Source organism: Budorcas taxicolor, chromosome 5, assembly GCF_023091745.1.
Source record: "Budorcas taxicolor isolate Tak-1 chromosome 5, Takin1.1, whole genome shotgun sequence".
Classification (NCBI taxonomy): domain Eukaryota; kingdom Metazoa; phylum Chordata; class Mammalia; order Artiodactyla; family Bovidae; genus Budorcas; species Budorcas taxicolor.
Window position 1 is genome coordinate 99,214,952 of NC_068914.1, and position 22,055 is coordinate 99,237,006.

The following is a 22,055-nucleotide window of genomic DNA, read 5'->3' on the forward strand; positions in this document are numbered from 1 at the left end:
CTGCTTTTGCTCTCGGGCTTCTAATGACCTCTCTCTGGATGCAGGAGACAGGTGCAGACAGAGACAAAGGAAAACCGAAGATATTTTGTCACAACCAGCTACTTTGAGTCTATTATAGTTAGAAAATGTACTGGACTTGGAGTTTGAATTCTTGAGTATAGATTCCAAAACGCCACTGCTTAGCTGTGAGACTGACAGCAAGTAATTTAATTTCTTTCTGTTACAATGGAGGCAATTTCTCAAGCGTAAATTACAGAGCCTTTGAGTGCCTTAAATGAGATGATATATTGATACCATAAGGCTCTTAGTAAACTCTAAAGTGCTACATGTTACTCTTTTGTAGTTATATTTGCAAGAATTAAACACATAATATTGTGTTAGAACTTTAAAAATCATATGAAGAAAGTCAATGGTAAACATATCACTAAGATACCTGAACAGGGGACAAACAGGAACTCAAATAAGCTGAATGAAAATTGAATTTACTGTAAATGTTGGTAGCAATCCAGAAGTTACATTTTAAAAGATCCAGCAGAATAGATGGAACTGAAAACAAAAAAAACATGTGAAATCTTGTTTTTGTCATGATTTCAGCATGACTCAGTTGAAAGGCATTTGAGAAAAAATCCAGTGCAAACTGCAGAGAATTGTGCTTAAACTGTGCTTTTGCTTTCAGCAGTAGAGATGGGAAATATCTAACTCCCTGCATTTTCTACCATGTTTTTTTTAATATAAATATGAGTTTTTTAATTGAAGTATAAAAGCAATGGCTCCCCACTCCAATATTCTTGCCTGGAAAATCCCATGGACGGAGGAGCCTGGTGGGCTGCAGTCCATGGGGTCGCTGAGGGTCGGACAGGACCGAGCGACTTCACTTTCACGCATTGGAGAAGGAAATGGCAACTCACTCCAGTCTTCTTGCCTGGAGAATCCCAGGGACGGGGGAGCCTGGTGGGCTGCCGTCTATGGGGTCGCACAGAGTCGGACACTACTGAAGTGACTTAGCAGCAGCCGCAGCAGCAGCAGCATAGTTGATTTACAACACTGTATTAGTTTCAAGAGTAAAGCATAGTGATTCAGGTTTATTTGTTTCCTCTCCAGAGTTTATTATTTGTAGACTTTATAATGATGGCCATTCTGAACAGTGGTCGGGTGGCACATTGACCCTCTATAGTATTTAGTTTAAGTGCATCCTTTGCTTCTCTCCTTTACATAACACTTAAGCTATAAAGGGAGCCTGATTTCATTCATAATGAAGGTCATACAAATTGACATGACACCATTTTTCATCCATTATATCAGCAAAAATTCAAATTCAAACATATTGTGTTGGCAATGATGTGAGAATGTAGGCACCTCCATTCATTGCTGGTGAGTGTCAAATCTTGCATAGTTCAGTACATGACAAGTTGTCAATATCTGTCAAAAGTACAAGTTCATTGACTAAACAATCCCACTACTAGGAATTTATCTTAGAGTTTGCATGTATGAGATGATGAAATTATTTGTATTTGTTATAGGAAAAGATTGGGGAAAATTGAATTTAGTCTCTATGAGGTTGGTGAAATAAATTATGGATTAAAATACAATGAAAACTATGCACCTACATAAAATAATAAATAAGATTTTATGTACTGATATAGAACAATCTCCAAAATATGTTGTATATTGGAAAACATTAACATATAATATAGTATGTGAAATAATCTACTCTTTGTGAAAAAGCGGAGTTAACAAATATTCATCTTTATATTTCCATATATGTTGAAATCTATGGAAAGATACATAGGAACTTAGCAAAACTGCCTACATATTGGAGGGTATCTGTGAACTAGACAATGGTGGAAGGAGACTTTTTATTGATATTTTAGTACTTTTTTATTTTAAAAACTTGTAAATGTGTCATTATTTCAAAAATTTAGTTTTTAAAGAAAAGTATTTTACTTAAAAATATATCTTCCTACCAGATTATGTACTATGCCTTGTTCATTTCCCTTCTCATTACCTAGCCATAACACCTGCTCAATAAACACTTGGTAAATAAATACTGAATGGTAGAATGCTACAATTGAAACTTTCTTGAAGGAAGGATCTAGCTTCTTTCCCAACAGAGTTCTTCATATGATGAAAGTACGTAACATTATGTGGAAAGAACATGGAGAAACAGCAAAAAAAAAAAAAAAAAGCAACTGAGAAGATAAGAGAATGGATTTATATGCAAAGTCCTAATCTGAGATTTCATTAATTTTATAGTTCTTCCCAGAGTTATAGTTCAGCCAAAGATGGAGAAGCTCTATACAGTCAGCAAAAACAAGACTGGGAGTTGACTGTGGCTCAGATCATGAACTCCTTATTGCCAAAGTCAGAATTAAATTGAAGAAAGTAGGGAAAACCACTAGATCATTCAGGTATGACCTAAATCAAATCCCTTATGATTATACAGTGGAAGTGAAAAATAGATTTAAAGGACTAGATCTGATAGACAAGAGTGCCTGATGAACTATGGATGGAAGTTCGTGACATTGTACAGGACACAGGGATCAAGACAATCCCCATGGAAAAGAAATGCAAAAAAGCAAAATGGCTGTCTGAGGAGGCCTTACAAATAGCTGTGAAAAGAAGAGAAGTGAAAAGCGAAGGAGAAAAGGAGAGATAATTCCATTTGAATGCAGAGTTCCAAAGAATAGCAAGAAGAGATAAGAAAGACTTCTACAGCGATCAATGCAAAGAAACAGAGGAAAACAGCAGAATGAGAAAGACTAGAGATCTCTTCAAGAAAATTAGGGATACCAAGGGAACATTTCATGCAAAGATGGGCCCAATAAAGGACAGAAATGGTATGGACCTAACAGAGGCAGAAGATATTAAGAAGAGATGGCAAGAATACACAGAAGAACTGTACAAAAAAGATCTTCATGACCAAGATAAACACGATGGTGTGATCACTCACCTAGAGCCAGACATCCTGGAATGTGAAGTCAAGTGGGCCTTAGAAAGCATCACTACGAACAAAGCTAGTGGACGTGGTGGAATTCCGTTGAGCTGTTTCAAATCCTGAAAGATGATGCTGTGAAAGTGCTGCACTCAATATGCCAGCAAATTGGGAAACTCAGCAGTGGCCACAGGACTGGAAAAGGTCAGTGTTCATTCCAGTCCCAAAGAAAGGCAATGCCAAAGAATGCTCAAACTAATTGCACTCATCTCACACGCTACGAAAGTAATGCTCAAAATTCTCCAAGCCAGGCTTCAGCAATATGTGAAAGGCAAACTGCCAGATGTTCAAGCTGGTTTTAGAAAAGGCAGAGGAACCAGAGATCAAATTGCCAACATCCTCTGGATCATGGAAAAAGCAAGAGAATTCCAGAAAAACATCAATTTCTGCTTTATTGACTATGCCAAACCCTTTGACTGTGTGGATTACAATAAACTGTGGAAAATTCTGAAAGAGACGGGAATACCAGACCACCTGACCTGTTTCTTGAGAAATCTATATGCAGGTCAGGAAGCAACAGTTAGAACTGGACATGGAACAACAGACTGGTTCCAAGTAGGAAAAGGAGTAGATCAAGGCTGTATAGTGTCCCCCTGCTTATCTAACTTATATGCAGAGTACATCATGAGAAACGCTGGGCTGGAAGAAGCACAAGCTGGAATCAAGATTTCCAGGAGCAATATCAAGAACCTCAGATATGCAGATGATACCACCCTTATGGCAGAAAGGGAAGAGGAACTAAAAAGCCTCTTGATGAAAGTGAAAGAGGAGAATGAAAAAGTTGGCTTAAAGCTCAACTTTCAGAAAATGAAGATCATGGCATCTGGTCCCATCACTTCATGGGAAATAGATGGGGAAACAGTGGAAACAGTGTCAGACTTTATTGTTTTGGGCTCCAAAATCACCGCAGATGGTGACTGTAGCCATAAAATTAAAAGACGCTTACTCCTTGGAAGGAAAGTTATGACCAACCTAAACAGAATATGCAAAAGCAGAGACATTATTTTGCCAACAAAAGTCCGTCTAGTCAAGGCTATCGTTTTTCCGGTGGTCATGTATGGATGTGAGAGTTGGACTGTGAAGCAAGCTGATTGCCAAAGAACTGATGCTTTTGAACTGTGATGCTGGAGAAGACTCTTGTGAGTCCCGTGGACTGCATGGAAATCAAACCAGTCCATCTTAAAGGAGGCCAGTCCTGGATTTTCATTGAAAGGACTGATGCTGAGGCTGAAACTCCAGTACTTTGGCCACCTCATGCAAAGAGTTGACTCGTTGGAAAAGACTCTGATGCTGGAAGGGACTGGGGGCAGGAGGAGAAGGGGACGACAGAGGATGAGATGGCTGGATGGCATCAGCGACCTAGGCACATGAGTTTGGGTGATCTCCAGGAGTTGGTGATGGACAGGGAGGCCTAGCGTGCTGCGATTCATGGGGTCGCCAAGAGTCGGACACAACTGAGCAACTGAAGTGAACTCGACTCTCATAGTTGACAGCCAAGATTGGGGTGGGTAGCTTGAGAAAAAAAAACTTTAAAATGTACTTTGAAGAGAGGGGGGAAAAGAAAAAGAAATAAAGGGAAAAGAAAGAGAAGTACAAAAAGTCAAGTATTAAGATAATGGTTGCTCTTAACTCTGGAGCATCGAGGTGATTTGGGGACTTTTTTGGTATCAGATAAACTATTTTATTTAGTGTCTCCTGCTTTTTAAATGCTTGTGGATTTAAAATTTTTAATTTATACTTTTTTCAATGTTTTTTAACTATTATTTTCTGAAAGCTTTTTCTTTCTCCCAGCTTCCAAATATTCAGCCCACATTTAAGTATGAGGGGTGAGCACACAGGTTCTGTCACGTGGCTTAGAGCAGTGGTTCTCTGTCTTGGCTGTGCATTGAAATACACAGGGAGTATTAAAAATTATACTGATACCTGGGGTCCATGTCCAAACAAGCTGATTTAATTCATTTATAGAATGACTTGGGCATCAGAATTTTTTAAATCTCTCCCAAGTGAGTCTAACACAGAGCCAAGTATAAGAGCTACTGATTAATAACTTTCTTTATCCTTTGTCAATAGAGAAACTATCTCCAAAATCAAATGAATATGGAGCTTATTTATTTTGAATAATTAACTTTTACAGTGAAGATTGTAAAATAAAATGCCATATCCATTTTCTTTCTTTTTGAGGATAGCCAAGCATTCACTATCTCGACCTCCTTAATAGAGTAGCTCCATATTGTGACAAGCTCCTGTTCGCTTTGCACTTATGATCACAGGTCATAGCAACCTGAAGTGATAGCTTTGTGGGTTCTTAGATTACTACTGCTCTTGTCACTACACGTTTCCCCAGTGTTGCTTAGGAAAGCCTGTTGGGCTTGTTCTCAGATTAGTCACCTGTGTTTGCTCAACAATATCTGTGTAGTTGGAGAAGCAAAAAAACTGGAAACAATTCAGATGCCTGAATCAGAAGAATGAATAAGTAATTTGCTTTATATTATATATACACACACATGCACAGGTGCACACACACACATATATATAAGAGCACATTTGTGCAATAAAAAGTAATTAGCTGGAATCATATGTAATAACATGGAGTAATCTTACAGTATCAAGTGCAAAAACACTCCCCAGAAGACCACCTACAGTCATGATACTCTTTTAGATCACCTACAGCTAAATTTGACAATTTACTTTTTGAGGGATAATGACTGGTTTTCCTATGTTCCACCTTGAGAAGCTAGGTACTGGAGAAATGACAGTGAAAATACTAGTTAAGAATATTTTTTCACAGTACCTGTTAATCATTATTTACTAAGAGAGATTATTCATTAGCCCAGATATTCATAGTTCATAGTTCAGGAACATAGGTAAGTGACAGACTTCCAAGAAACTCAACCCCAAAAACTCTTTATATTCCAAATCACTTAGCAGTCTGAAAGATAAAATCTTTCCTGAAATCACAATTTCTGTATAAATCTGCATGTGCCTGCTTTCTTGCTTCAACCTCAGCAAACATAGAAAGTTGCAACTCCCAGGGAGTCAATGAATGCTCCAACAATATGAAATTGCAAATCTTGGCCATAAAGCCACACATCTGAAGTTCTGTCAGAGAACTGGACATGGTAGTTTTTCTTCTTGACAGCTCAACAATGATGTCCTTCCAGACTGATGGAGAAATGGACAAGAATAAATTTTTTAAGGGAAAAGTCCATATCTTAATGGAATTTATAGTCAAAAGAAACTCAAACAGGGTGAGCAGGAGATTTCTATGTCAGTGGAGGAGTAAAGATACAATCCTGTAAGAAAAGATACCATATTGTTAGTAGCAGTGAGAGCTTCCTGAAGGAGTTGACATTTAAACTGGAGAATGTATAAAAATACACCCAAAGAAGAGTGTTCAGGAACACAGACTAGCAGGCATAAATGGAGGAGAGAGTGCAAAAGGCATGCAGTGTCTCCAAGCTGAGTGGGGAGACAGGATTAAAGAGAGAAGAGGAATTGAGGATAATAAGAAACAAGGCAAGAAAAAGCAAGTAACAGACCAAGAAGGGACTTGCTCTGCCAGAGATCAGAGCTGTGCTGATGGGCAGTGTAAACTGACCCTGGGTCACATGAAAGGGAAAGATTTTTCTGGGAAACTATCAGAGAGAATGCATTTCATTCCACCAACAACACACACTGGTAGTTTTCCTCTATTCTAAAATAGAGGATCAGATGTAGACACAAAATAAATACGCCTCAAAAAGAGCAGATGAAACAAAACACATTCTAAAGAACCTTGATTTTATTCTGTAGGCAATCAGGGGTGAATAAAGAGATTTATGTGTGCAACCTGCATTACCCATCTAAAGATTATTCTTGCACGAGTGTGAATAACTTGAAGTTAAGGAGTGGAGATGAGAGCTGTTACAGTGATAGAGTTGAGAGATGACAGTGACCTAGATAAGGGTAGTAGTCATGAGGGAAGAAGAAAATGGAGAAGGATAGATGTGGGAGCTGAGTTTGATCAGAATTGTGGCAGAGGAGGTGTGAGCCTCTGTGCCCTGCTGCTGCTGATGTACATTTATTAAAACTGAAAAGTCATGGCTCCAGTGGTTTGGCTTTCATGAAGAGGGAGAAGATGAGAGCTTCCTGATGGGAAGCTCTCAGATGAGGGTGGCTTTGGAGAGTGGAGAGTTAGCTGCCATCTCTTCTTGAGTATTCCTGTGTGGTCCCAGAACTGCCCATTACCCCCACTTTCACCAATGTGGAAGTTGTCTGTTTCATTTTCAAACATCTCTTGTTTGGTCGAAACACCTAACCTAGACTGTCCTCAATAATGAGATGTAAATTTATTAACACCTTTTAGACACTTGCCTGGAACTATATATTTTGGGCACCTCCCAAGTCTTTAATTCCTTTATTGATGCATTTCGTGATGGTTATTGCTTCTGTTTAAAAGCATTTTGCAGTCTTTGAGTTTGGGGAATATTATCTGTTTCTCTCCCATCCATGCTTTCATTAAAATTGATTTTCTCAGCTTCTCAAGTATTTCTGTTTGAGGCATAAAATTTTCAATAGATACCACAGCCTAAGCACCAGAGGTAAAGATGGGGACAACTGAGATCTGAGTAATGTTATTTTAATTGAAATTTAAAGCCAAAAGGCAAAGACTTAGTAAAGAGCTGTTTTCATTACAGTTGTTCCATGCATGAAATGAACCATTACACATTGGAAAAGAAGAAATCATTCCAGAGTGGCTTAGTTCTAACAAACAAAATGAGTTCCAACAAGCTGTTTTTAGTCCCACAGCCAAAAAAATGCATTCTTCTGGTATTTAGGAATTTTTTCTAATGTGGTATAATATTTTTGAAATGTTATTTCTTGTTATACTCTCTTTGTGTAACATATTTGCATTGAATAATGAGAAAAATGACTGGCTAGTCCATTACAAAGTCCTTTATTGGAGGCCGCAGGTTGATGGTAGATGGCAATTTTAGGTTCAAGTCTCACTCTGAATAGATTTGCATCACCTTGTTGATGTGGGATATACAACCTTTCCCTGGTCTATGAGAGTGATGGTATGGTAGTTTATTAAGAAACTCATTTACATTGTTCTGGTTTTTTTTTTTTTTTTCCTTACTTCATTAAAGTGGGGAACGCTTTGGATTCACTTTGGTTGAGTTTCAAGATCAAAGGTGGAAGTCACCCAACCACAACCCTTCTTATCATTTTGCTTTGAAAATCTGAATTGACTAAGGAAATGAATGAGAGGGGGAAAAGGGAAAAGAAGGTCTTTGGGGTTGGAAGGCTAGAAGAACAATTCCATATCTTTGATAGGGGACATTCTGAAAGCCTGAAAGGAAGAAAGCAGTACCTGATGGAAAAGTACGATCGACTCTGACTCCTTCACCAGCAAGGTTTTTAATCTTCAGAGACTGTGCACTGGGTACCAAGATCACCGCTTCCATCCCTAGAAAGTGAGGCAAGGCCATCAGATTAAAGAGACATAGAGAAACTGAGTCTTCTGCTTTTGGAATGATCATGAAAGCTTAAATAATAAATATCTTTGTAATCATCATATGGAAGACACAAAACCCTAATCTTTCATAAACTCTTTAGACCCTGATTCTCTTGTGTTACCTTGTAAATGCAAGACCAGGACCACTCCCACCCAGTCCCATTCCCTAATCACTCAAATGAATTTCTCACCATCTTGCTGATTGGAGATTTAGAATATAGTTAACAATACTTTAAAGATAGTGTGATATTTTTTGCATTGGAGTATAGTAGAAGAATATTTAAATTTTTCATAAATGTGGAAAGACAATTATTTAAGGCAGAACAATATAAAAGAAAGGGTTTTGAAGCTATGATTCCGGATCACACTGTGTTTTAATTATTATAATAATTATGAGAAATATGAATATTGGACAAGCACAATGGTGGGGGTGAATCATTTCCTGAGAAGTAGATTCATGTCTTGAACCAGCATTCCACCACTGCTTTTCCAGTGTCCCTAAGAACCCTTGTGTTTCTGTTCTGAGCCCTTCATGTAGAGATGGGGGTAAACTCCAACTCTTCATAGTCTTCTTGCTGTTGTTGTTCAGTTGCTGTCATGTCTGACTCTCTGGGACTCCATGTATTGCAGCATGACCGGCTTTCCTGTCCTTCACTATCTCCCTGAGTTTCCTCAAACTCATGTCCATTGAGTCAGTGAAGCCATCCAACAATCTCATCCTCTGTCATTCCCTTCTCCTCTTGCCCTCATTCTTTCCCAGCATCAGGGTCTTTTTCAGTGAACTGGCTCTTTGCATCAGTTGGCCAAGGTGGTGGAGCTTCAGCTTCATCATCAGTCTTTCCAAAGAATATTCAGGGTTAGTTTCCTTTAGCATTGACTGGTTTGATCTCCTTGCTATCCAAGGGACTCTCAAGAGTCTTCTCCAACATCACAGTTTGAAAGCGTCAGCTCTTCAGCACTCAGCCTTTTTTTGGTCCAACTCTCACATCTGTACATGACTACTGGAAAAACCATAGCTTTGACTATATGGATCTTTGTCTCTGCTTTTTAATACACTGTCTAAGTTTGGCATAATTTAGTGTATCACTGTTCTTCGTAAACCAAGATGGTTTGCCTTTCTCTTCACGAGGCTCAAGGATTCTCTTCACTAGGCTCAAGAGTCTATTAGCTTTATCTCCCAATGTCTATCTTCAAGGGTTTTGTTCTTTTCTTTACACTCTTTAAAGGCACTTCTGTTTTCATATTCCATCAGCCATTTGTACTTGAGATCATTAAGGGCAAGGGAGCATAATGACAAGATCCAGGGAACAGCCCCAAACTGAAGCTCTGTGGGATCTTCAGAAGCAGCTGAAGCTCATCCATAGTCTTCCTTGTGGCTCAGTGGTAAAGAATACACCTGCAATGCAGGGGACACAGGAGACGTGGATTCGATCTCTGGGTTGGGAAGATCCCCTGGAGGGGGAAATGGCAACCCACTCCAGTATTCTTGCCTGGAGAATTCCATGGACAGAGGAGCCTGGCGGGACTCCAGGGGGACTGGAGTCACATAGCGGGGGGGAGACGTCCATGGGGGGACTCCCTTGGGGGTGGACTCTCTGGGGTCACAAAGAGTTGGACACAACTGAAGTGACTTAGCATGCACTCATGGAACTCTTCCACATTCAGACTCTGCCACTTCCCAGCTGTGTGAGAAGAGCTATAAACCTCCCACCAGTCCTATAAACTCTCTATGGCTCCACGTCCACATTTGTATTAATAATTTTAAAAACTTTTCTGTATCTCGGGTTTTGACATCTTGGAAGAACTTACCGACTGCTTCTCCGTGGGCTAATTAGTTCCTAAAGGTAGTAAACACTCTACTTGGGGCCAGGTCTTTCATATGCTAATCAGCCAGTACTGGGTCTCTACCCTCCTTGTCTGCCTCTCACATAGCCTCATATTTTCCCCACCCTAAAGCATCTCAGGGCCAGATACCAGACAACTAGAGACCATCTCTATAGACCAAAGTCCACTGAGATTACTCATACTAGCCAATCCTAAACTGTATATTCTGCCCTGCCTTTTACCTTTCCCATGGAAACCCCAATAAAGTCACTGTCCTGAACTTTCTCCTTCCCTCTGCTTCTGCTGCTACTGCTAAGTCGCTTCCTTCAGTCGTGTCCAATTCTGTGTGACCCCAGAGATGGCAGCCTACCAGGCTCCCCCATCCCTGGGATTCTCTAGGCAAGAATACTGGAGTGGTTTCCCATTGCCTTCTCCAGTGCATAAAAGTGAAAAGTGAAAGTGAAGTCGCTCAGTCGTGTCCAACTCTTAGCGACCCCATGGACTGCAGCCTACCAGGCTCCGCCGTCCATGGGATTTTCCAGGCAAAAGTACTGGAGCGGGGTACCATTGCCTTCTCCGCCCTCTGCTTCTGCCTCCTATCAAACCTGGTGCTTCTCTGTGGCCTGAGTGGAGTTGCTTCCACCTTCTCTTGGGAATTGTAGGTAATAAATTCTTTCAGTGGCATTGACCTCCCTGGTGTCACTCCTCAGTCACCTTGATAAATTAAAACCCCATGGGTACAAATGAGACAATGTTGAAAAATCAGAATGACAGTAATAGTAGGTTGCCCCAAGGATTAAAAAGAGCCAACACTATGCACATGTGTATAAAGTCCTGTGAACATCACTCTGTGCACAGTGCTTTATTGATGGTGCCTATTATTTTTAATAAACTTTAACAAACAATTCAGTACTAAATCTCTACCCCACTTCTTCATCTCTAAAAGGGGATATGATGACAGTATATCAACAGCAAAGGAATACCTTGATGATTAATCTTGACTTTAAAAAAACCAATCAAGCTACTGTATTCATACACAGTATTACTTTGGAAAATTCCAATTGTAACTATTGTAACTTGAAAAAAAAAACAGTGTTGCTGTTAGGGGAATCTTATTGATCTAATGATATCACTAAGTAGGTTCTTGAAATGACTGGATGATTAAGGCCAATTTGAAGATGTCAATTTAACCTTCTGGAACACTGTTCCAAGGAGACCACTTCTCCAGGGGCCTCCTGGCTGTTGCTAATTCCCAAACTGCCCTCCCCAGGAAGAAAAGGTGCATGGGCAAGCATGCCCATGATGGGAATGAGTGTCTCATCTGCACTTTGCTTTTGAGAAGCTTTAGCCACATTTCTGAATAATTGCCAAATCAGAACCACATTTTCTGCCTGTTTTCTTGTGTTCAGTGTGAGCCACAAACTCCAGCCCAGGAGTGGTTCAGTGTGAGCCACAAACTCTGCACTCAAGGGCCGCTCTGGACCATGTTATCTGTCTAACCTGTCCTGAAGCCCATGCTGGTCTCCCCACACACCTTCTGAAGCTATCCCAAACCCTTTAAAGTGATGTAAGGCACACACATGGCAGGAAACTGAAAAAGGAGTCACAGGTGAGGGAAGGGCTTTTCTGTGAAGAGAGTAGCAGTAACCCCAAGCTTCTCGTGTTAAACACAGATGCCCAGTGCCTTGCCCCACAGCTGCGGTAGAAGGAAAAGGGGTACGAAAACAAAAAGGCACAGATTCTTGAGAACCTTATCAGGCATCATGGTCACCTCGAGGGTTTGTTGACATGCAGGCTAGGTGGCTTTTTTCCAAGAGAAGGGAGAGGCGTATTTTCCCTGCTCCTCTGACTAAATGCAATTCAAATCACCAAACATTTCATATGTGTAACAAACCTAAGACTCTGAAGAAACAGCCTGACTAGGACCTTGAGACCTAAGGAGGGACAATGTGGAGAGTTTCCTGAGTGTTCTTTTTGCCTCACATTATCCCAGGCTTGGAGCAGAAGAAACCACCAACCAGGAAATACCAATGGTCTCAGACAAAAAAAAAAAAAAAAAATCTCAACAAAAGGATTCAGAAAGAGGCAGCCTACCAAGACAGAGACTTTCTGAAAACAATAGTTCCATTCCAGCAAAACACCACAGAAAAACAACCAACCGGCCACACCTTCACCCAGGCCAGCAAAGACCTAGACTTTCATCCTAGTAAGACTGGAACGAAATGCCCCAAGCCCTCTTCTGGATAGTATTAAAGATGCCAAGCAAGGTGCCAGGACTTTCTTCCCCTCCAACCAGTGATGAGCTCCCACCATGTCAGTGGAGACCACTTGAGGCTCCTGGATCTTCATCACCACCTGCAGTAATGAGGTGCCTTTGCCTCTGATATCAGAGAAAGCCAAACAGAGAATCCAGGCATTCACCTATTATCCAGGAACGAAGAGCCCATCCTCCCCATAAAGTCAGTGGACACCACTTAAGGAGCTTGAACTCCCATCCAACCCAGCACTATGGAGCCCCCTTCTTGAGTGTCAGTGAAGCTGAGTAGGGAACCTGGATATCTACTCCCACCTGGTAGTAACAAGGTAACACACTGCTCCTCATTCCCCTGCTAGAGCAGTGTCAGGCAAAGCCAGCCAACTTTAAATAAGATCCAGAATTTCCCAACACACACACACAGTTCAAATTTCAATTGAAAGTTACTCATCAGACCCCAAATCAGGAATATCTCCAACTGAAAGAAAATAAAGAAAAAAGACAATCAACAAATGATAGATGCCAACATCAAGATGATGGCCATGTTACAATTACTGGACAACAATTTTAGAGCAACCATCATACTGCTTCAACAAGCAGTGAGAATGTACTTGAGACAACAATAAAGGAAAAAATCAAAAGCCTCAGCAAAGAAACAAAAAGTCTTTGCAAAATAATAGAAAATATAAAGAAGAACCAAATGGAACTTTAGAAGTGGAAAATATAATAACTTAAATTTAAAAGTTCATTGGATAGAATTAATAGTGGAATAGAGAAGACATAGAAAAGAATCAGTGAACTGGAAGATAGATGGAAACTCAATCCGAACAGCAGAAAGAAACAAAAAACAAACAAAAAATAGAGTCTCAGCAATCACAGAACTATTAATATTGAAAAAGATTTAGCTTTGCTGTCATTGGAATTCCAGAAGAAAGGAGAAACATGAAAGAGCTTAAAAAAATACTCAAATATTTTTGAAGCAAGGGCAAATAATATGGGTCAAGGGAACTTTTGGGGATGATAGACATGCTAGTTGTCTTTATTGCGGTGTTAATTACATGAATGTATACATTTGTCCAAACTCATCGAACTGTACCTGTAAAATGGGTGCATTTTATTAAATGTAAATTATACCTTATAAAATCAATTAAAGATAAAATTAAGAATGAAAAAAACTCAAATAAATAATAGGTGGAAAGTTCCCAAATATGGCAAGATCCCCAAACAAAACAAACCCAAAGAAATTCATTCTGAGACATATCATAATTAAGCTTCTGAAAACAAGAGACAAAATATCTTGACAGCAGCTAGAGAAAAACAACTCTTGTGGTCGTAAAACAAACCAATGACTGCAGATTTCTCACGGAAGCCATGGAGCCAGAGGGAAGTAGCACAATATTTTTCAGGTGCTGACAAAAAAAAAAGAGAGAGAGAGAGAGAATGAATGAATGAAAGAAATTCGATTTGAGATCCTATGTCCAGAAAAAACATTCTTTAGGAATGAAAAGCAAGACATTTTCAGGTGAAGGAAAATTAAGACAGTTTGTTTTGAGCAGACATATATAGAATGGCTAAAGAAAGTTCTCTAAAAGAAACTGATCAAAGAAAATATTCTGAAACATCAGAAAGGAGGAAGAACATGGGAAACAAAATTATAGACAAACACAACAGGCTTTTCTTATCATCTAGAATTCTCTATATTATGTTTAGGTTTGAAGCAGAAATTATAAGACTGTGTTATAGATGTGATTCTAAGCATATTTAGAAGAAATGCTCAAGGCAATTATATTATAAATAAAGGAGATAAAAGGACATAAAGAGAGGTAAATTTTCTATATTTCACTTAAACTGCAAAAATGATGCCAATAAATTTGATAAGTTATGTATATATAATAGGAATGTAAAATGATAGAGTCACTCTGGAAAATAGTTTGGAAATTCCTTTAAAAACGCAATATGCAACTACCATGTAAGGCAGTAATTGTTCCCTCAGTGTTTATCTAAGAAAATGAAGACTTATGTTCACATAGAAACCTATCCACAAATGTTTATAATAGTTTTATTTGTAATAGTAAAAAAAGAAAACCCAGATGTCCTTAATGGGTGAATGGTTAAATAAACTGTGATTCATCTATACATGTACTTTTATTCAGCAATAAAAAGAAATGAACTATTGATGCAACAACCTGGATGAATCTCCAGAGAATTATGCTGAGTGGGAAAAAAAAAATCACAAAAGTTTACGCACTCTATGACTCCATGTATATTGCATTCTTGAAATGACAAATTATAGAAATGGAGGGCAGATTAGTGGTTGCCATGGGTTAAGGAGGGGTTGAGGACAGAGAGGAAGTGAATGTGGCAACACAAGGGCAACAAAGGAATAGAAATGGTCTGTGTCACTGTTGATGTTCTGGCTGTGATATTATTGTATTATAGTTTTGCAAGATATTATCACTGGTGAAAACTGAATCAAAGGTACAAGGGATCTCTCTATTGCTTCTTACAAGGACATGTGAATATACGATTATCTCCAAATAAAAAGTGTAAAAACATGCAGATTGCAGAGTTTTTGATTTAGTAAGTCCAGGGTAATGGCTGATAATCTGCATTTTTAAAAATTTTCCCAGTATTGATGGTCAGGACCACCCTTTGAGAACTACTATCCTAGGTGCCTCAGTCAGTAAAGAATCCACCTAAAATTCAGGAGACCTGGGTTCGATCCCTAGATTGGAAAGACCCTCTGGAGAAGGAAATAGCAATCCACTCTAGTATTCTTGACTAGGAAATCCCATGGACAGAGAAGCCTGGAGGGTTATAAGCTATAGAGTTGCAAAGAGTTGGATATGATGCAACTATCACCATATATGTATGTGTATGTATGTACCATGTATCCTAGAGAAAATGGTCTCCCTCGGTGGCTCAGTGGTAAAAAAAAAAAAAAAAAAAAAAATCTGCCTGCTAATGTAGGAGACACAGGAGACGTGTTCAGTTCCTGAGTGGGGATGTTCCCCTGGAGGAAGAAATGGCAGCCCACTCCAGTATTGCTGCTTGGAAAATCCCATGGACAGAGGAGCCTGATGGGCTACAGTCCACGGGGTCACAAAAAAGTTGACACAACTTAGCAGCTAAACAACACCCTAAATAAAGAGGGATTTTTGTCACCAGAGAAAAACCCACAGGAGGCATCCTAACCAGAAACTCTTTCCTCTTGTCCCAAACCAAAATGTCAATATAAATAATCCTTCAAGGGTACTAAGTACAGAAGCAAGAGAAAAGAAACAGATTGGAGAGAAACCAACCTTAAGGCTAGACCTGTTCTAGCCTCAAAACTAGAAGTGTGGAAATATCAGTGTGGTGCCGTATTGGTCAACAAGACCAGATCGTGTCACCAGAAAAAAAATCAGTGACTTTGTGGTCACAGGGTGGGCCTTCATCCTGGTCTGGAACCAGAAAAACTTGTGGTAAAAATACAAAAGTTTTCTGGACCTCCCCCTCCCACCATCGCACAAAACCAGTGGAATCAGAATCTCTTCTTGGAGAGCCCAGGATTCTATATTTCTCATCTTCTCCTCGGGTGAGGTATGTGCAATAAGAGAAACACTGGGCTGGATACTTGGGATGCAAAGAAAAACCCAGGAAGGAGTACAGAGCAAGCTGGCAGCTAGAATAGTCTGGATCATCAGGGGCTCCCAGGACCTTCCCTGCCTTCCAGGTAGAAGGACTTTTCCTTCAGCAGTTTTATTAATTGCCTTTTGTGGAGCATCTGCTGTGTATGAGACATGATACTTGGAGCATTGCAGACTTTCTCTAATTGCATTCTCACAATTGTCCTGCAAAACAGATGTTATTATCCTCACTTTATATATGAGGAACCGAGGTCTAGAGAAGTTAACTGCTCAATGTCATAGACCTGATTAGTAATCGAGCAGGGTTTCCAAGCTGGACCTTTCATCTGGCTAAGCTCAACTTCAAAGCTCACTTTGAATCACTGTACCACTTGGATTCTCTGTGACAGTGTATGAGAAGGGAATGGTAGGAGCGAAGGGTTAAGGTGAATCAATAACAGAAGCAAAATAGCAAAAGCAACCACTAAAGTGGTTTGGGGGAGCAGATTACAGAGTGTTGCAGGGAGGGGCATGGCCCCAAGAGTAAGGATTGGTTGCGCAAGGTCAGTAAAGGGTGAGGTGGGCAGACAGAGGGTTCCTTGGAAGGATGGAGCATGGAGCACTTACTGCTAATGTTATAAAATTGGTTTATTTTAAATTCAAATGGAAATTTCTATTTACAAAAAAATAGCACTATATAAATATTATTTAGGAAGCCACATATGCTTTAATGAAATGGACTTAGCGTAGTTTCTAGGGCATATAAACTACCAGAATAATGTACAACCTCATTGCGACAAAGAGGAAAACGTCTTCAGCTTTGCTAATTTCCAGTTGAAGCAGTTGTTTTCTTAGAACATATGTCCTATAAATAATCTAACACCCAATATAAAATCTGGCAGCGAATCTAGTCCATTAAACTTCTACCATTGTGCTTTCTTAATCTGTCATGTTCTAATGTGATTTTATTAACTGTGATAATTGCTGCTTTACTGCTGATAGTATGACACTGTTAACACTCAACTTCCAAAGTAATTGTTTTTATTCTTTCCACCTCCCCTGAATCCTTGTACTCAAACTTTGTGCATGAGTCTTGAGTTAAAGAGGCTTGTGTTTTTTGTAAGAGAATCAGTTTGGTCTCCTCTGTCAATTTTAGTCACTCAGTCGTGTCCAACTCTTTGCAACCCCATGGATTGTAGCCCACCAGGTTCCTTCCTCTGTCCATGGGGATTCTCCAGGCAAGAATACTGCAGTGGGTTGCCATTTCCTTCCCCAAGGGATCTTCTTTACCCAGGGCTCAAACTCAGGTCTCCTGCATTGCAGGCAGATTCTTTACCATCTGAGCCACCAGGGAAGCCCCGTGGTAAATCCAGGACTATGCTATCCCATTCCTCCAAATTTCCATGGTTTTACTTAACCACAGGAAAATAATACCCTTCCCCACAATTGTGTTGATTAACTGTAATAATAGATTACAGTGTCTACTGCACTACATGCGCATAATAATTGACAGTGAGTAATTGTGTAGAGTAACAGTAGCGGTTGTAAGTGATAGCAAACAGTGGTTGTGTGTGCCCAATCGCTCGATCATGTCCGACTCTTTGTGATGCTATGGACTGTAGCCCACCAGGCTCCTCTGTCCATGAAATTCTCCAGGCAAGAATACTGGAGTGGGTTGCCTACTCCAGGGTATCTTCCCAACCCAGGAGATTGCATCTCCTGCATTGGCAGGCAGATTCTTTGCCACTGAGCCACCTGGGAAGCAAGTAATAGCTGTAGTCATACCCAACAAAGGAATGAGCACTCCATATCTGTTGGTTTGGTTAAAGCAAGTTATCTTCCTTGCAGAGATTTCTCTTGTGTTGTTCAGAGGGGAAAATGTGAATATCTAGCCCATCCGAAGAGATATTTCAGGTTATCATTGTTTCCTGACCCTAGCCCTGAGGGCTTCCAGCTAATGTTTCTTGTTCTGAGTCCATGATTAGCAAACAACCTCTTGGTAATGGTTCATCTTTCCATGTGGGTTTTTCACCCAGGGAAAGCATACACTGACCACCTCCGGCTTTTCATATTTTTTCTCTCATTATAATCTACTTTACAAAAAAAGAGAAAGAAAATGAAACTTCTTGCCTTATGGAAATTCTAATTTAGTGCTTTTTTCCTATTTCCTTTTTATTCACTGAATCCTTCACTGAGAAGGGAAACATTTCTGCACAGCAAAGGAAATAACAAAATGAAAAGGCAACCTACAGAATGGGAGGAAATATTTGCAAACCCTATACCTGACAAGGTTAATTTCCAAAATATATAGAGAACTCATACAACTCAATAGCAAATCATAAAAAATAAAAACAACAAATAACTAGATGTTTTCTCAAAGGGGCTAAGGACTAAAATAGACATTTTTCCAAAGAAAATGTTATCAGTGGCAAATAGGTGCATAAAAAGATGCTCAACATCACTAATCATCAGGAAAATGCAAATCAAAACCACAAGTTATTACCTCACATCTGTTAGGATGACTTTTTTTTTTTTTAAAGTAATAGCAATGGCAAAGATGTGTAGCAAAGGGAGAAAATGCACTGTTGATGGGACTATAAAGTGACACCAACACTGTGGCCAAACAGTATGGAGGTTTCTCAAAAAATTTAAAATAAAACTGCTATATGATCCAGCAATCCCACTTTTGAGTATATATCAAAAGAAAGAATCTTGAAGAGGTATCCGTACTCCCGTATTCACTGTAATATTATTCACAGCAGCCAAGATACGGAAACAGCTTACATTTCCATCAATGGATGAATAAACAAAGATGTGAAATACACACACATACACACACACAGATAGTATCCAGCCTTAAAAAGAAGGAACTCCTGTCATCTGTGGCAACATGGATGAACTTCATGCTAAGTGAAAAAAGCCAGTCACTGAAGGACATATACTATAAGATGCCACTTATATAATGAATCTAAAATAGACTCACAGAAGCAGAGGGAAGGATGATGATTATGGGGGGATTGGGAAGGGGAAAACAGGAAGTTGCTGTTCATTCGGTATGAAATCTCAGTGAGGCAAAACAAATACACTGTAGAGATCTGCTGTAAAACATAATGTCTACAGCAGATAATATTGTACTGTGCACAAAAATTTGTTAAGAGGACAGATCTCACGTTAAGTGTTCTTATCACAATTTAAAAATGAAAAAAAAAAAACAAAAGGTGAGCCTTGAAGATGGTTCTCTGAGGAGAAAATAACAAAATGTTTAATATATGTCTTGCTGCTGCTGCTGCTGCTGCTAAGTCGCTTCAGTCGTGTCCGACTCTGTGTGACCCTGTAGACGGCAGCTCACCAGGTTCTGCCATCCCTGGGACTCTCCAGGCAAGAACACTGGAGTGGGTTGCCATTTCCTTCTCCAGTGCATGAAAGTGAAAAGTGAAAGTGAAGTCGCTCAGTCGTGTCCAACTCTTAGCGACCCCATGGACTGCAGCCCACCAGGCTCCTCTGTCCATGGGATTTTTCAGGCAAGAGTACTGGAGTTAAGAAAGAAGCTTTCTAAAAAATAAATTAAGAAAAGTAATAGTAAGTAAGAAGAGCTCAGAATTCCATCCTGGAGTCACTAACTATAGATAATGACCTCTGACAAGTTGCATTCCCTCTCTGGCTTCAGTTCTGATCAATAAGTGAGGAGGGTGGTCCAAGACACTATACCAAATTAAATATTTGTCAATGAGGGTTGTATATGACCAGGAGCCAATATTTATTTTATCTTCCAGATCAATACTACTCTGTTACAGATATAAAAATATTTCCACACTGTCTCTCATCACATAAAGTGCAAAATAGTCATAGAGATGTTTAAACAAACTGAAATGTGGTTCAGGTCGGTGTTGGTAATTATAGATATATTATCGTAGATGTTGAAATTTTCTGAGGCATGGTAAGCCAGTTTCCATTGCAATAGTGACCCAATTTCCTAAACATTTTCTTCTCAGCAAATAGAGGCATGGTAATTGAACTTCTTTTGGCCATAATTTGTTTCTTGTTTGTTAAAAAACTTGTGATTTATTTAGTCCTGCTTAAAACCTGGCCTTGTGTTATAGCCTATGCATATGGAAAAGTAAGGAAGAGAAAAATAGAATTACTTTTTCTTCCAGATTGTCACTCAACTGTCTTTGAAACCAGTGCATTGTTACTAAGGTCTTAGAAATCTATAGACATACCGGGAAAGCCTTCAAGGTTTATTAGAGTGTGTTTATATTAATTCTGTGGCAGCTCAAACATTTGTGGCATGTGGTAGACTGTGAAATTTAACTCATCTGTGCTGTCTAGCCTGTCAGTTCTTTACAGTAATATTGGATGAAGAAGTCATTGTGAAGTGGAAATTTGACTATTCAACTAAAGTATGTTTTGGTAGACATGATGTTTCCAGTAAAAATAAGCAACCACTACTTGGATTACCAAATAGTCTTGTTATTTGGGAATCAGTCTCTGAAATACATACCAAAATAAACAGATAATGCCTCCAGAGTGAGCATAATAAGAGATTTTTAACTCCTGCCTCCTGCAAATATACATCCTTATTGCCATTGTACTCCTAAGCTGTGGAAGAGTACCTCTGAAAATTTTTTTTTTTTTTTTAATCAGACTGCAAAAGGAAAAACAGAATAATGAAGAAAAAGACATTCTTGAACCAGTTCGTTAAAACATATCTGTTTTCGTCTTCTGAGGCACTTACATGGTGAGATTATTTTAGGCACTGTGAATGGAACAGACTGTCAATACTACCGTTATCACAAGTTTTCATTTATTGAGCGTCTATGCCCTATCTAGAACAAAGTGTCATACATCCAGTATGTGTGTGCTCAATCGCTCAGTCGTGTCCAACTCTTTGCGGCCCCGTGGACTATAAGCCCACCAGGCCCCTCTGTCCATGGAATTTTCCAGGCAGGAATACTGAAGAGGGTGGCCATTTCCTCCTCCGGGGGATCTTCCTGACTCCAGGATCAGACTTGCCTCTCTTGTGTCTCCTGCACTGGCAGGCAGATTCCTCACCACTGCGCCATCTGGGAAGTTTTGTTTCCCTATAAAATGTGCATTGTTTCCCTACAAATCTGTGGATAGATATTGTCATGACTGTCTACAGATGAGGAAATTGAGTTTCCAAGAATTGTAATGAGTTCCTCAAATCACACACATCTACTTTGCAAAAGGTAGATCTGGGATTTGAACCCAGCTCCTAAGACTTGGTAGAGAGCCCTTTAAAGAAACCAGATGTCACAAATTCCACTAGTAAAGTATTTTATCCTACAATGACCTTAATTTAAAGATCACCAAATCAAACTACTCAATCCTCATTAAGGTGGTCGAAAACATTAGATAATTCCTGCTATATTTGCATATCAGCCCTCCCCTACCTCCCATCTAACACTTAGAATTTCAAGTCTGAGATTCTGACAATTTTAAGCAGGATCACACATACAGAGAGTACGTGCCACTAGTGATAAAGAACTTGCCTGCCAGTGCAGGAGACGTAAGAGATGCCAGTTCTATCCCTGGGCATGGCAACCCACTGGAGAATCCCATAGATAGAGGAGCCTGGCAGGTTATGGTCCATAGAGTCACAAAGAGTCTGACAGGACTGAAGCGACTTAGCACACACGTGCACGCGCACGCACACACACACACACACACACACACACACGGGAAGAGGATTCAATTGAGCTAAAAGACAGAATAAACTTGGATCTGAGCAATTTCACTCAGAAAGAAGAAAGGATATTTTTGGGGGGAAAAAAAAAAAAAAGTCTGTTAGAAAATAAGATGGAAGTTCTTAGGATAAACTTGTTGCTTTTGTGACTTCCCTGATGGTCCAGTAATTAA